Below are 12161 nucleotides of genomic sequence, written 5' to 3'. Positions count from 1 at the left end.
CTTCCTCACCTAAGGTCCCAGGACCCACCCCCGCGGACTTATGACAGGGTGCATACTTGGTTGACATGGTCCCCACCGAACCCCCCTGGACAAGCAGGAGCCAGGAGGAACAACATGACAGACAAGCACACTTTTTTCTTCGAAAACACTTAAATAGATTTATTAATTGAAAAGCAAATAGAATGGTATTGCACTAGTTTGCTTAACAACAGTACCCACTTACTTGGATGAGAGCCACGGTGTTCATGATGACACTAAAGTGGCGTGATAGTTAAAGAAAGTTAAAGAAGTATGATAAATAGATAAATATTAAATATATAAATATATGTGTACCCTTTTCTTATCCAAATGAGGCGGGAGGAGGCTACCCCTCTCACCCCTACCGGGATCAGGTTGTTAGCTCGATCCGTATATCAATTATGGTCCTGAAGGAGGATTTTCCTCTCTATTGGACCCAAAAGTATATCAAGGGAAAAGGGAGACCACGCCTTCACCTTAGTGCATATATATGTGGCTGGTAAGTGACTACTAATTCCTTTGTGGTTGAATATTGTTAACAACCAACATTTAAGATAATTTAACAGGTGTATCCTATCTTCTTTTAACAATAATAATACTAACACTTCTGATAAATTAACTAATTAAATGTCATTAAAATACCCTGTTTTAAAAAATCTTATAAATATCTCTATAACTAACAATTAAATACAATAATAACAGTTGTAAAGTGGACAAGCTTATTAAATGCCCCTTTTTCTAGATTTAGTCCAGCCAGAGGCCAGCAAGGCCCGGCCTTGGGGTCAGGCCCCTGGGTACTGCCCCTACCCTGCCAGGCAGGGACACAGCAAGGTGATCAGCCTCGCTGCCCCACTGAGGGTCCCGATGCCACTGACTGGCATGAAGTGTGATAGCTGTGGCTCTGTGCCAAGCACAGGCCTGTGAATGGAGATACTTGTTCTGTTTGGTATGTCCCGTCCAGTGGAAAGGTTACGTCCGATAAGTTGGTCAGGTCCGGTATGTATGTTGGCGGGCCCTGGGTTTCACCGTACCAGCCGCGCAGTACCTGCACAAGTGCAGGCCAGTTCGACAGCTGGCAGCGGCTTCCCCTCATAGACACCGCTTGCTGCTTGCCAGGAGCGCAGGTGATGGGCAATCTTGCGCTTCTGTGAGGCGTTCATCTCTTTCTTCGCTCTTCGCCTTTTCTGGCTAGCCTGGGGACTGGTGGACGTTCTGGGGAACCGCGCCTTCCCGTCAAGGGCCGCAGAACGGGCTGCGAACCCTGCTTTTATAGAACATCCTCATGAATATTTATGAAGGAATTAGCATGCATGCACAGTCTTCTAACGGGTCCTCACTTGGGTGGAAGGTTCTGGAAACTCTCCAGACCCACCCAATCAGAGCACTGCATGCAAATCATGATTCATAATTTCAGGTTGCCAGGGGAGCTAATGGTCAAAAAGTGACCGTTGAAGTGCTGCTAACTGGCAGGCTATGACAATTTGAGGCTTCATGTGTCTGAGGAGATTTTTCCTCACAGAGATCTTTCCCACCAAAGGCGTGCTGTCCCTGACTCATGGGGGCAAATATGTCCACAGAGATGTTTTAAGCACGACAAGATGGAACCAACACCGACTTTACCTCATTGATCAAGAGACCAAGGCTTAAAAAGGTTTGACGGATCAGCTGTACATGCTGAACCACCTGCTCCCTGGAACGACCCTTGACTAGCCAGTTGTCCAGGAACAGGAACAGCTGCACCCCTTGACTGCATAGGTGTGCTGCTAGTACCGCCATGAATTTGGTGAAGACCCTTGGGGCCGCAGACAGACCAAAAGGCAGGACTATGAACTCTTAGTGGCTCCCCAACTGCCATGAACCTGAGAAACCTCCTGTGAGGAGGGTAGATTGAAATATAGAAATGTGTCCTGTAAGTCGAGAGCCACAAACCAATCCCCCAGCTCCAGCATCAGGAGTATGAGACCCAGGGATATCATATGAAATTTTATCTTTTTCATGAACTTGTTGACATCTCTTAGGTCCAGGATGGGTCTCAAGCCCCACTTTAGTTTTGGAATTAAGAAATACTGAGAATAATATCCCTGTCCCCTGAACCTGGCAGGAACTTTTATGGCCCCAGAACCCAGGAGGAATTGCAATTCCTGCCATAACAGGATCTCATGAGAGGAGTCCCTGAATAGTGACAGGGAAGGCGGTTGGGAAGGGGGGTACAAAGAGAACTGAATAGTGTATACCCTCTGTACCATACGACAGACACACCAGCCTGTGGTGATGCTACATCAAATATGGTAAAAGGGGATAGGTGAAATGAAAAAAGTGGGGATGCTGGAGTGGGTGAGATCAACTCAACTTCCCCAACCATGCCATCAGGCTTGGGTCTCTGTGGGCTCTTTTGGTGGCCATGAGGTTGTTGGCCTGAACGGCGCCTGCCCATCCTGATCTGCCTTCTACTGCTATCCCTTTGTGGCTGCAGAAACTGTCTTTGCTGAGGACAGGGATTAAAGTGCCTGTGCTGGTTGGCAGGTGTATGCAGACCCAAGGAGTGGAGGGTGGCCCTACAGTTTTTCAGACTATGCAGTCTTTTATCTGTCTTACCTGAAAATAGGATAGGACCATCAAAGGGGAGGTCCTGGATCATCTGCTGAACCCCACGAGGCAGGCCGGAAACCTGCAGCCAAGTCCCCCTGCACATTGCCACTCCAGAGGCCATAACCCTCATGGCAGCATCCGCAGCATTCAATGCTTCCTGCAGGGCCGCCCTTGAAATCAGTTTGTACTCCTCCAACATGGCTGTGAAGTCCTGCTTGGCTTCGAGTGGCACCAGCTCAGAGAGCCTAGACAGGGCGCTGTCTGTATTATAAGTATACCTGCTAACAAGAACCTGCTGGTTACCAACTCTGAATTGCAACCCTCCCATTAAATAGACCTTCCTCCCATAGAGGTCCAAGTGTTTAGCTTGTCTATTTTTTGGGCAGGGTCCCTGGAACCCTTGATGCTCTCTATTGTTAGCAGTGTCCACTACCAGGGAGTCAGGTGTGGGGGTGAGTGAACAAACTTTCATTGCCCTGGGATGGGACAAAGTACCATCTCTCATTCCTACAGCTTCTAGGAAGAGTGGAAGCAAGGGTTTGCCAAACCGTTTTTTGCCTGCTGGAGCCTGTGGAGGACAAAATGTCCATGACAGGGTCCATTTCATCCCGGACCTCCTCCGCTTGCACCCCCAACTTTTGGGCCACTCTCCAAAGGAGCTGTTAAAAAGCCCTGCCATCCTCCAGTACAGGTGAGGCTGGTGAGTCTGCCATCACCCCATCTGGGGAGGAAGACAACGACAGCCCTTGCGCCTCCATTTGGAGGGGAAGGCCAGTAGAGACCTGTTCAGACACTTGGCCCCCCCATGGAAATTATGTGCAAGCCCAGGGGCACCATAGATGGAACTGACATAGGCACTGGCTGGCCAGAAAATCCCATCGCAGGTGGCACAAACGACACCACTAGCATTCTCTGTACGTTGAGTTGGTGCCGGTGCTTGGGCTGGCGCCTGCCCCGTCTACACCACAGGTATAATTACAGTTTGTGCCAGCACTGAAAGGGTCCAGTCCTGCTGTGACGGTGCCCAGAATGGTGCCAAGGTCGATAGCGATGAAGTAGATGCAGGCAGCTCCACACTGACTGCTACTTCCTATCTTTATTCTGGTGGTGGGGCGCCCAGTAATGATGATGTTGCTGAGCATTGGATCGGTGGGGCCTCTTGGACCATTGAAGTCACTCCAACAGCCTGGCCGTGAGCCTTGTGCAATTCCCACAGGGTCCAGAAGGGCCACTGCTGAGTGGCCTGCGAAGGTGGTAGCCATTCCGTATTGTCTGAGCGATGACTACGGTGCCTGCGATGGCTATGCTGTGACCTTCTCGAGCTCCCGCGCTGTCCGGAGTGCTAGTAAAAGGAGTCCGACTCCAATGCTTATTTAGAAGCAGATGACCACGGTGGGGCCATCGGAGACAGTGCTGATATCATGAGCATCGAGGATGGTGCTGGTGCCAGAGTATAGGGCACCTGAAACTAGCCCACAGTCAGCTGGGTCAACACAAGAGTGCTCAGCACCGGATACGGTGTCAGTGCTGGTGTCAACATGAGCACAGGGGTTGGTGTCGGTGTCACATCCTTAAACCCTGATCATTCTGTTTCAGTGCTACAGCACCTGTCCTCCACAGACATAGAAGGACTCAGCACCATCATCTGCAGAAGTTCTTGTGCCGCTCAAAACGCCCCCAGCACTGAGGGCAAGTCCAGTGCCTGTGGGCTCCCGCTCTGCACCAGCTTCAACGGATGCGCCTACTGCCCTTCGGCAGTGTGCACTGGAGCCTTGGACCTGAGTCTGCCCTCTTTGACTTCGGTGAGTGATGCCTCTTATGCTCCTCCTCTTCACCTGCACCAGAGATTGACTCCGATGGTGCCAAGAAGGCGGTGGTGCCTGCACCTGCTCTCAGTGCCGGGAATCCTTAGGAGGCCCTGTTGGTTGACGGCACCAGTGAACTTTGCATGGAGAAGGCTCCATGTTCCGCTCCTGCTGGAGACTCTTGAGGCTTAAGAGCCACCTTTATTAAAGAGGACTAAAAGGACTTTTAGGACTTAAAAGTCCTAAAGAGGACTTTAAGGCGTTGGGCCCTATCTTTTAAAGTTCTGGGCTGAAAGGACTTACAAATAGGACAGTGATCACGCAAGTGTCCTTCCCCCAAGCAAATCAAACAGGATGAATGGGGGTCACTTTTGGGCATATGTTTGCCGCATTTTGAACAAGTCTTAAAGCCTGGGAAGCCAGGCATTCCCCAGAGCCGAGGGGGAAGGAAAACCCCACGTTGGCTATTAGTTGAAACGCTGATTAACTATCAAGTACTAAAACTATTTACACTTCTTCAAGAACTACTTACACTAAAATAGGCTACTAGCTAAAGAATTAAGCAGAGAAAGCAAGAGCTACAACAACCGGCAGCACGGCGAAAAGGAACTGAGCGGTGGGGTTGTTGGGCAGTGCACATATTGGTCGCCATATCAGCACCACTCCGGGGGGCGCCGCACCGACCCTATGGCTACTGGCTAGGGCAAAAAAGCTTCCAGCAACTGGGCATGCGCCAGTGCACATCCAACTTGGAATGGACAAGAGCAATCACTGAAGAAGAATTTTAGGTATCTGGGACGGTTCAGAGTTTGTTATTTTTTGATGAAGGTTGTCTGACCCAGGAACTCATTTTAAAATTCTTATTTTCAGATCAAACTAAATGTTTTACTCGTAAATTCTCAAAAATCAATTCTATACTCAAAAATCAAGTGCTCTAATTTTTGGGAGAAAGCAATATATAATTCATATTAAACAAATTGCTTGAATTCCCATGTTAAGTACAAAACTCAGCACAACCTTGATTAGAGACCCATGACTGATATTTGCATACTACTAAAGCATAACTAAGTAGTTTCTTTAATGAACCACTACATACATTTGCTTCTGTGAAAAGGAAAGATTTACATGAATAAACGGGCAACATTTATGCAAACACAAGGACTATTTTGTAAACAACATATTTATCCTTTCAGGAATACATAAAGTTAACATACGGAAATGCAATGACTATATAAGCAGTACATCTGTTTCTCTGTTTATTTATAAACAACTAATGCTTAATACAACAATGCTCAATTCAAATTCCTAGAATTTCACATAGTGAGAAGCGCTTCAATGTACAGTCCAGTCATCAAACCAAGGGGTCATAAAATTAAGTGGAGAAAAGCTGTGGGGGTCAGCCTTACATCCTAAGTCGGGAACAATGCTATAACACATAGTCAGGCCTGCCAACAATGGGGTCAGAAGAGGCAGCTGCCCTGAGGTTCAGCAATTCAAAAAGGCCTGGGACTCCTAGCCGTCACTACTGCAGAAGCAGCAGCAGCTGGCTCCCCAAGCCTTTAAAATTGCTGCTGGAGCTCTGTGCAGCACACTTTGGGGCATTTCTGGGGGATCTGGGAGGGGAGGGGAAGAGGAAGTGCAGTGCGCTCTGAGCAGCACTGAGGGCTAGCTGCCCCCACTCCTTCCAGGAGCGTGTAGCCATCTCAGCTTGCCAATTTACATGCATCAAATCTGTCCTCTCACAGACTTGTGTATCAGTGCACTCAGATCGCTGGAATGTCAGATCAGGTTATGTGTTTACCTTCATTGCATCCTCTATCTACACAGGCATTTATATTACAAGCATCACAGTGGTACCTAAGATGTTTTAGTGGTTCAGCTCTAATACTGAAAAGGTTTCCACTGACTTCTCTCTGATACTCCCCTTGCAACATGAGCTTCTCACCTGCTCATCTATCATACAAATGTTACATGTATTCAGATTTTCATGCAGTTTAAATGAGTGCAGAATTATACAGGCCCAGTACTATGACACTGGCTTTTTTCGTAGAGCACTTTGAGATCCGCTGATGAAAACCTCAACCTACACACTAGGTTTTATTATAATGTCAAAAAAGTATTGTCGTGAGTGAAACTACAGGTATTTCATCTTTGCCTATACAAGCACGTTAACATTTTAAAATGTGGACAAAGGTGATACGTTCCAAAATGAGCAATTCTAATTCATTCTGTAAAAACTTTGAAACTGTTGTAAAACAAAGATGCATACAGAACCACAATTTATAAAGAGAGTGTCTATTAATGTACTAATCCATAGCCCATCTATACTCTACAAAAACTACCAATGACAGACAGATTTTTTTTTTTAAACAAAAGAGGTACCACATGCTGCTATTAAACATAATAGGTCAACTGACTTTAGAAATCAGAGTCCATCTCCCTTTGGCTGTAGGATATGCTCGTATGATGTAAAGTATATTGTACGTTAAAAGCCAAGAGAAGCCATTCCTTTTGGAAAACATATTTTTAAATCCTAGAAAGCAATAAGTTAATGAGACCCAACAATGACTACATTCAAGAACTGTAAACAGTTTAATCAGATTCACATGCCATTCAATATAGTGGTAAAAATATAATGAAATTTTTTCACATTCATCTCAAATAGTTTTTATTAGATGACAACTGAAAATTATACCTGAATGACAAAATATAGTTATGGCTGTCCTATAGTATTTTATTTTAATCCTTAGAGTCCACACCAATTATGAAAAAGTCTCGGGAAAAAACCCCATAAAACTTGTCCTGAGAATAAGGTACAATAGTAATTCAAAATATAGAAAATTATAAAGCTTCCTTCCTAACACTTTATTCAAGTTATTCTGCACATTCGTATGCTCAAATAACAAGAATTTAGATGACCCTGTCTGAGCCCCATCACTGTTTCACATTAACCCAACATAGTGCAATCTGTCTTGGAGGAGGTCATGCAACCTATGGCTTCACAGCTAGCATTTCTAGACGTCTTTTGTTCAAATTTTCTGTACCCTGAAGTAGCCAAAAAAAACAAAAAAAACCACACTTCTGCATCACAGCACTGCATGAATGAAAACCATGAACATTAGTTGAAAATAAAATTTGAAGGACTTCTCTCCTTTAATTCTGAATTGTTTTACCACTACAGTGACATGCTACAACAGGAGCAGGAGGAAGAAAATTATCACAGGATTAACAACAATTCCTATACCTAATGTTATTTAAAAATCAAAGTATTACCTACGGCAATTACCTTACAGACTTTTAATATCTACAGGGAAAAGCCTAACGGAAAATAATTGACTTTGCTAATTTTACCCATGGCAATTATAAAATGGCTCTGCATTTCATTATGACTGAAGAAATTTACATCTAATTGTAAGCCCCGAGAGAAGTACTGAGATAAATGCATCATACAGAAACTCAGACAAGAATCTAACTGCAAAATAAAATTAGCTCAGTAGTAATGGTTTGCATTAAGCTAACATGCTTAAGTTTAAATTACAATGCATGTAACAGCTCTAATTACTGAAACCGATATACACACCTAGCTATAGACTGTAGTCTTTTCATGGTCGGTATTGTTTACAATATATTCCATGTTTCTTCTTCTATATGCCAATTTGCTTAGCTGCTAACTGCCACAGAAAAATATCATCACTTTTGGTTTTTATCAGGGCATATTTGGGGTTTTCTTTCAAAGAAGACAAAACATTATGAAGAAAAATGTCATGGCTATTTCACACTACTAAAAAAATAGATGCACAGATCTGAAAATTAACCACTTTCAAAAGAATAAATACATTACGTTTAAATCATAGCACCTGCTAAGAGATTCCTATAGCTGGTCTTAAACTTTTCTAACTTTTCCAGTTGGGTTGGAAGTACGAGAGAAAAAATTAATAACTCCGTTTCCATGGTGGTATTCCACTTATAGTATGTAGACACTGAAACTATTTAGATGTCAGAAAAATGGGAAAAAAAAGAAGTGTTAAAATGTTTTGGCAGAATTTTCAGCTGTGTAGTATAATGACTTCTCTCTTTGACAACTACATGAAAAATGCAGAGAACAAGGAAGGCTGTTATTCGTAGCATTTGTGGACTTAACAAAGGAGTCTGACACAGTTAGTAGATGAGGACTATACACACTATTAACTAAGAGTGGATGCCCACCAACCCTACTCCAGCTCATAACACCCTTTCATGAAAACATGGAAGCAGCAGTTCAGTATGATGGATCTACATCGGAACCATTTGCGATGAACAGTAGAGTCAAACAAGGGTGCGTTCTTGCCCCTACCCTCTTCATCGCAGTCTTCTCAGTTCTCCTAAACTGCACATTTCAAAACTTATGCACCAATGTATTTCTCCATGCAATATTAGATGGCTCTCTCTACAACCTGGCAAGACTCAAGATCAAAACTAAGGTCAAGAAAGTCCTCAGTAGGGAACTCCTCTTCACAGATGATGCAGCTCTCATCACTCATAATGAAGACACACTACAGTCACTTATGAATTCTCTGTCTAGAGCCTGCAAGTTGTCTTCCCTTGACATAAGCATGAAGAAAACTGCTGTATTCACCCAAGGTATACCTCCGCGACCCAATGTCATTCTGGATAACAGCCCATTAGATGTGGTTTAACAATTCTCTTACCTTGGATCTACTGTCACCACAAACCTATGGACAAAGAACTGAACATCAGAATTGTGAAGGTAGCTACTATTTTTGGCAGACTTATGAAACCAGCATGGAACTATCCTAAGCTGACAGTGAAAACAAAGATACTAATCTATCAGGCATTTGTATGGAGTATCCTGCTACGTGGATCTGAGGCATGGACGAATTTTTCCTCCTGGTTCAAGTAGGTGAAAGGCTTCCATCTTCGCTGCCTCTGCAGAATTATGAGTATCAATTGGCAAGATAAAGTTTCAAATGGAGATGTCCTATCAAGGTCCCAGCCTCATAGCGATCCTCAACAGCAGAAGACTATGATGGCTTGGTCATGTGAGAAGAATGGGTGACGAACGTCTTCCCAAAGAAATCTTCTTCAGTGAACTGTCTTGTGGGGCAAGAACAAGAGGAAGACCAAAGCTAAGATTCAAGGATATATGCAAAAACGCCATGGAAAAATTCAACATTGATCTAAACTCCTGGGAACCCACATCATCAGATCGAAATACCTGGCAACAATTGCTACAACAGGGCACATCATGGTTTGATAGTATATGTTCAAGTCACCCAACAGATCTTTACCTTAGAAGGAAAAACTCTCAGACTCAAAAATTCAGAAATAGACTGACAAGCGGTTATTGCAACTGATCATGCAAATCCAGTATTGGAGATGGACATGCCAAGAGAGAAGCTGCAGACTCAAATGCTGCCCTTAGATCCTCACCGCAGCTGGTAACCATCATCTCTCAAGATGAAAAGGGGCCATAGTATTATCATGGGTGCTTGAAAAGTAAAGACTCTCTTTGGTCTTTGTGCTTCAATTTTCTGTAGGTCTGATTCCTGGCAAGTCTTAATGGACTATACTTAATTGTTGGATTGATTAATATTATTTTTCTCAATGTTCTCCCTCAGTTGAATTAAAACCTAGGTTTAAATTTTCCTTTGATTTTCATTGAGGGGCTCATCTAGAATTTCCTGAAATAATGAAGAGTTAATCTTTAATTGATACAAAACAAGTAAAACCTTATGAAGTGGGGATGTACCCACACAAGCCCATAACCTAATAAATATGCAGGTCCCTAAGGTGCCACAGGACTACTTGTTTTTTGATGTATAATCAGGGTATTTTAAATCTGTTTTCAAACTGTTTCATGTGACAGGTAAATCAGAAAAAAGCACTGTAGAAGTTAAAGTATATGTTCTGACTACTTAATATTACATTTTTTCTCAGAGAAACCATTAATCAAACAAGCAAGCAAGCAAGCTGGTTAGAAGCTGATTTACCTTCTCTTATATAGAACTCTTCTAGTGTTACAAATGACATCATTCAAGTGTCATACAAATTCAGATAGCAGGGTATGCAGAAGATGACATTACACATAACAGAATTATCAGGCTTACTGTGTAACATTGTGGAAATATTTCATATACGGTGCACATTTTTATTACACGCAATAGTGGATGGCTAGATAGATAATTATATTTTCTTGTGTCCTTACAATAAGATTCCAGGATTTCACTCCGAAGCCTACTGTGTGTTTTGACTCAGTGAGAAACAACTGGAAACACATGTAATGCTGGCAGAACAGTTGCCAGTGTATGCCAAGTCCCCTAAGCCTCACTGAACACTGACATTTGCATAGCTGCAAACCAGTCTGGCTCACTTGTTTAATAACGGTATTGCACAGGTATTAGATTTATAAAAATGTGTTTAGACTTTATGAAACACTTGAGAGTTGTTGGACTTGTTATTCTTATGACATCTATACCCTATGTTATAAAAGTGTTTGCTCTGGTAACTATAAAAGTGTTTGCTCTGGTAACTATAAAAGTGTTTGATCTAAAAGTGTGAATTTGCCAAGTAAGGAAAGAATTACTAAGAGTGAAATGCTAGTTTACCTCAAGAGGGGTCATCTCCTCTTCAATAAAAGGCGGCCCACAGACACCAGACAAGCCATTATAGAATACCAGTGGACAAAAGATTTTGTAAACTGCTCCCCTTACATCCATGAAGAAGAGATCTGAAGATGGACTCATCTCATTAGTTTGAGCTCTGGGAGAATGGAACAAAAGCCCTAACAAGAAGAAATTGGGATCTCTATGCTGCTTGGACTTTAGGCAGGGGACCAGACTTAGAACTGCAGAATCGTTAAGTTTAGAAGGGACCGCCATGGTAATTCAATCTAACCCCTTGACAAGATGCAGGTTTTATTGTGTCTTGACAACAGTGCTGTGACTTCCAAGCATAAGCAAGAGCTCCCCACCTGTTCAGTTTGGACGAACCTTAGAGCACACACAGAGCTTGCATATTATGGTAACCTCCATTATCTTTGAAACCTAAGATGCTACCTCATTTGTGTGCACCTATTTATCTACTCTAACATTGTAAATCATTCTCATGTCTTTTCTTATTTTTTACAGGATTGGCTGGAAACATTTTCTTTGGTGTGAAACCGAGGTACAACTAACCAGGGGTAAGTGACTGGTCTTTTGGACTGGGAGTAATCTGAATACTATAGTGATTTTTAGTGTAAAGGCCCATCTATCACCAAGGCACTTTTGCCTTGGTGACAACATAGATCAGAGTGCCCAAGGGGACTATCTCTGACTCCACATTAAGGCTGTCAGGGGGTTCACACTTGATACTTGCCTGAAGAAAATTAAATACACAACTTACAACCAGCGTGGGGTTTGTGCACTGGTTTGTAACCGTTTGCCCTGAGGCTAGCACTCCCATTCACGAGCCAGGCCAGAAAGCCTGACATGGGTGAGAATTCTTTTTGTTTAGTATAGCACCAGGTTCAATCATCACTGGGATTCAAATTCTCAGCTATTTTGGGCTTTGTCCCCACTTCATGAATTTCACCCTGTGACAGTCAAGGTTTTGCACCTAGTGAACATATCATTTTCACATACACACAAATACATTTCTGCATACATATGCATATACATCCCAGTTTATTCATAATTTCTTATCTTACAACCCTTCAGACAGCTGGGCTGAGCAAAATAGCTGCAGTTACCCTTTAATATGATAATGCAT

The 12161-nt window shown here is 43.1% G+C and overlaps 1 protein-coding gene across 3 annotated transcripts in view; it reads right to left on the bottom strand.

The window, feature by feature from the left end:
* The window catches only part of PDSS2 (decaprenyl diphosphate synthase subunit 2), a 214170-nt gene that overhangs the window by 88928 nt on the left and 113081 nt on the right, over positions 1-12161 (bottom strand). The gene's annotated exons all lie outside the window — the stretch shown is intronic.

This window comes from Carettochelys insculpta, chromosome 3 (assembly GCF_033958435.1).
Source record: "Carettochelys insculpta isolate YL-2023 chromosome 3, ASM3395843v1, whole genome shotgun sequence".
NCBI classification, from domain to species: Eukaryota; Metazoa; Chordata; order Testudines; family Carettochelyidae; genus Carettochelys; species Carettochelys insculpta.
This window is presented reverse-complemented; position numbering and strand designations above follow the sequence as displayed.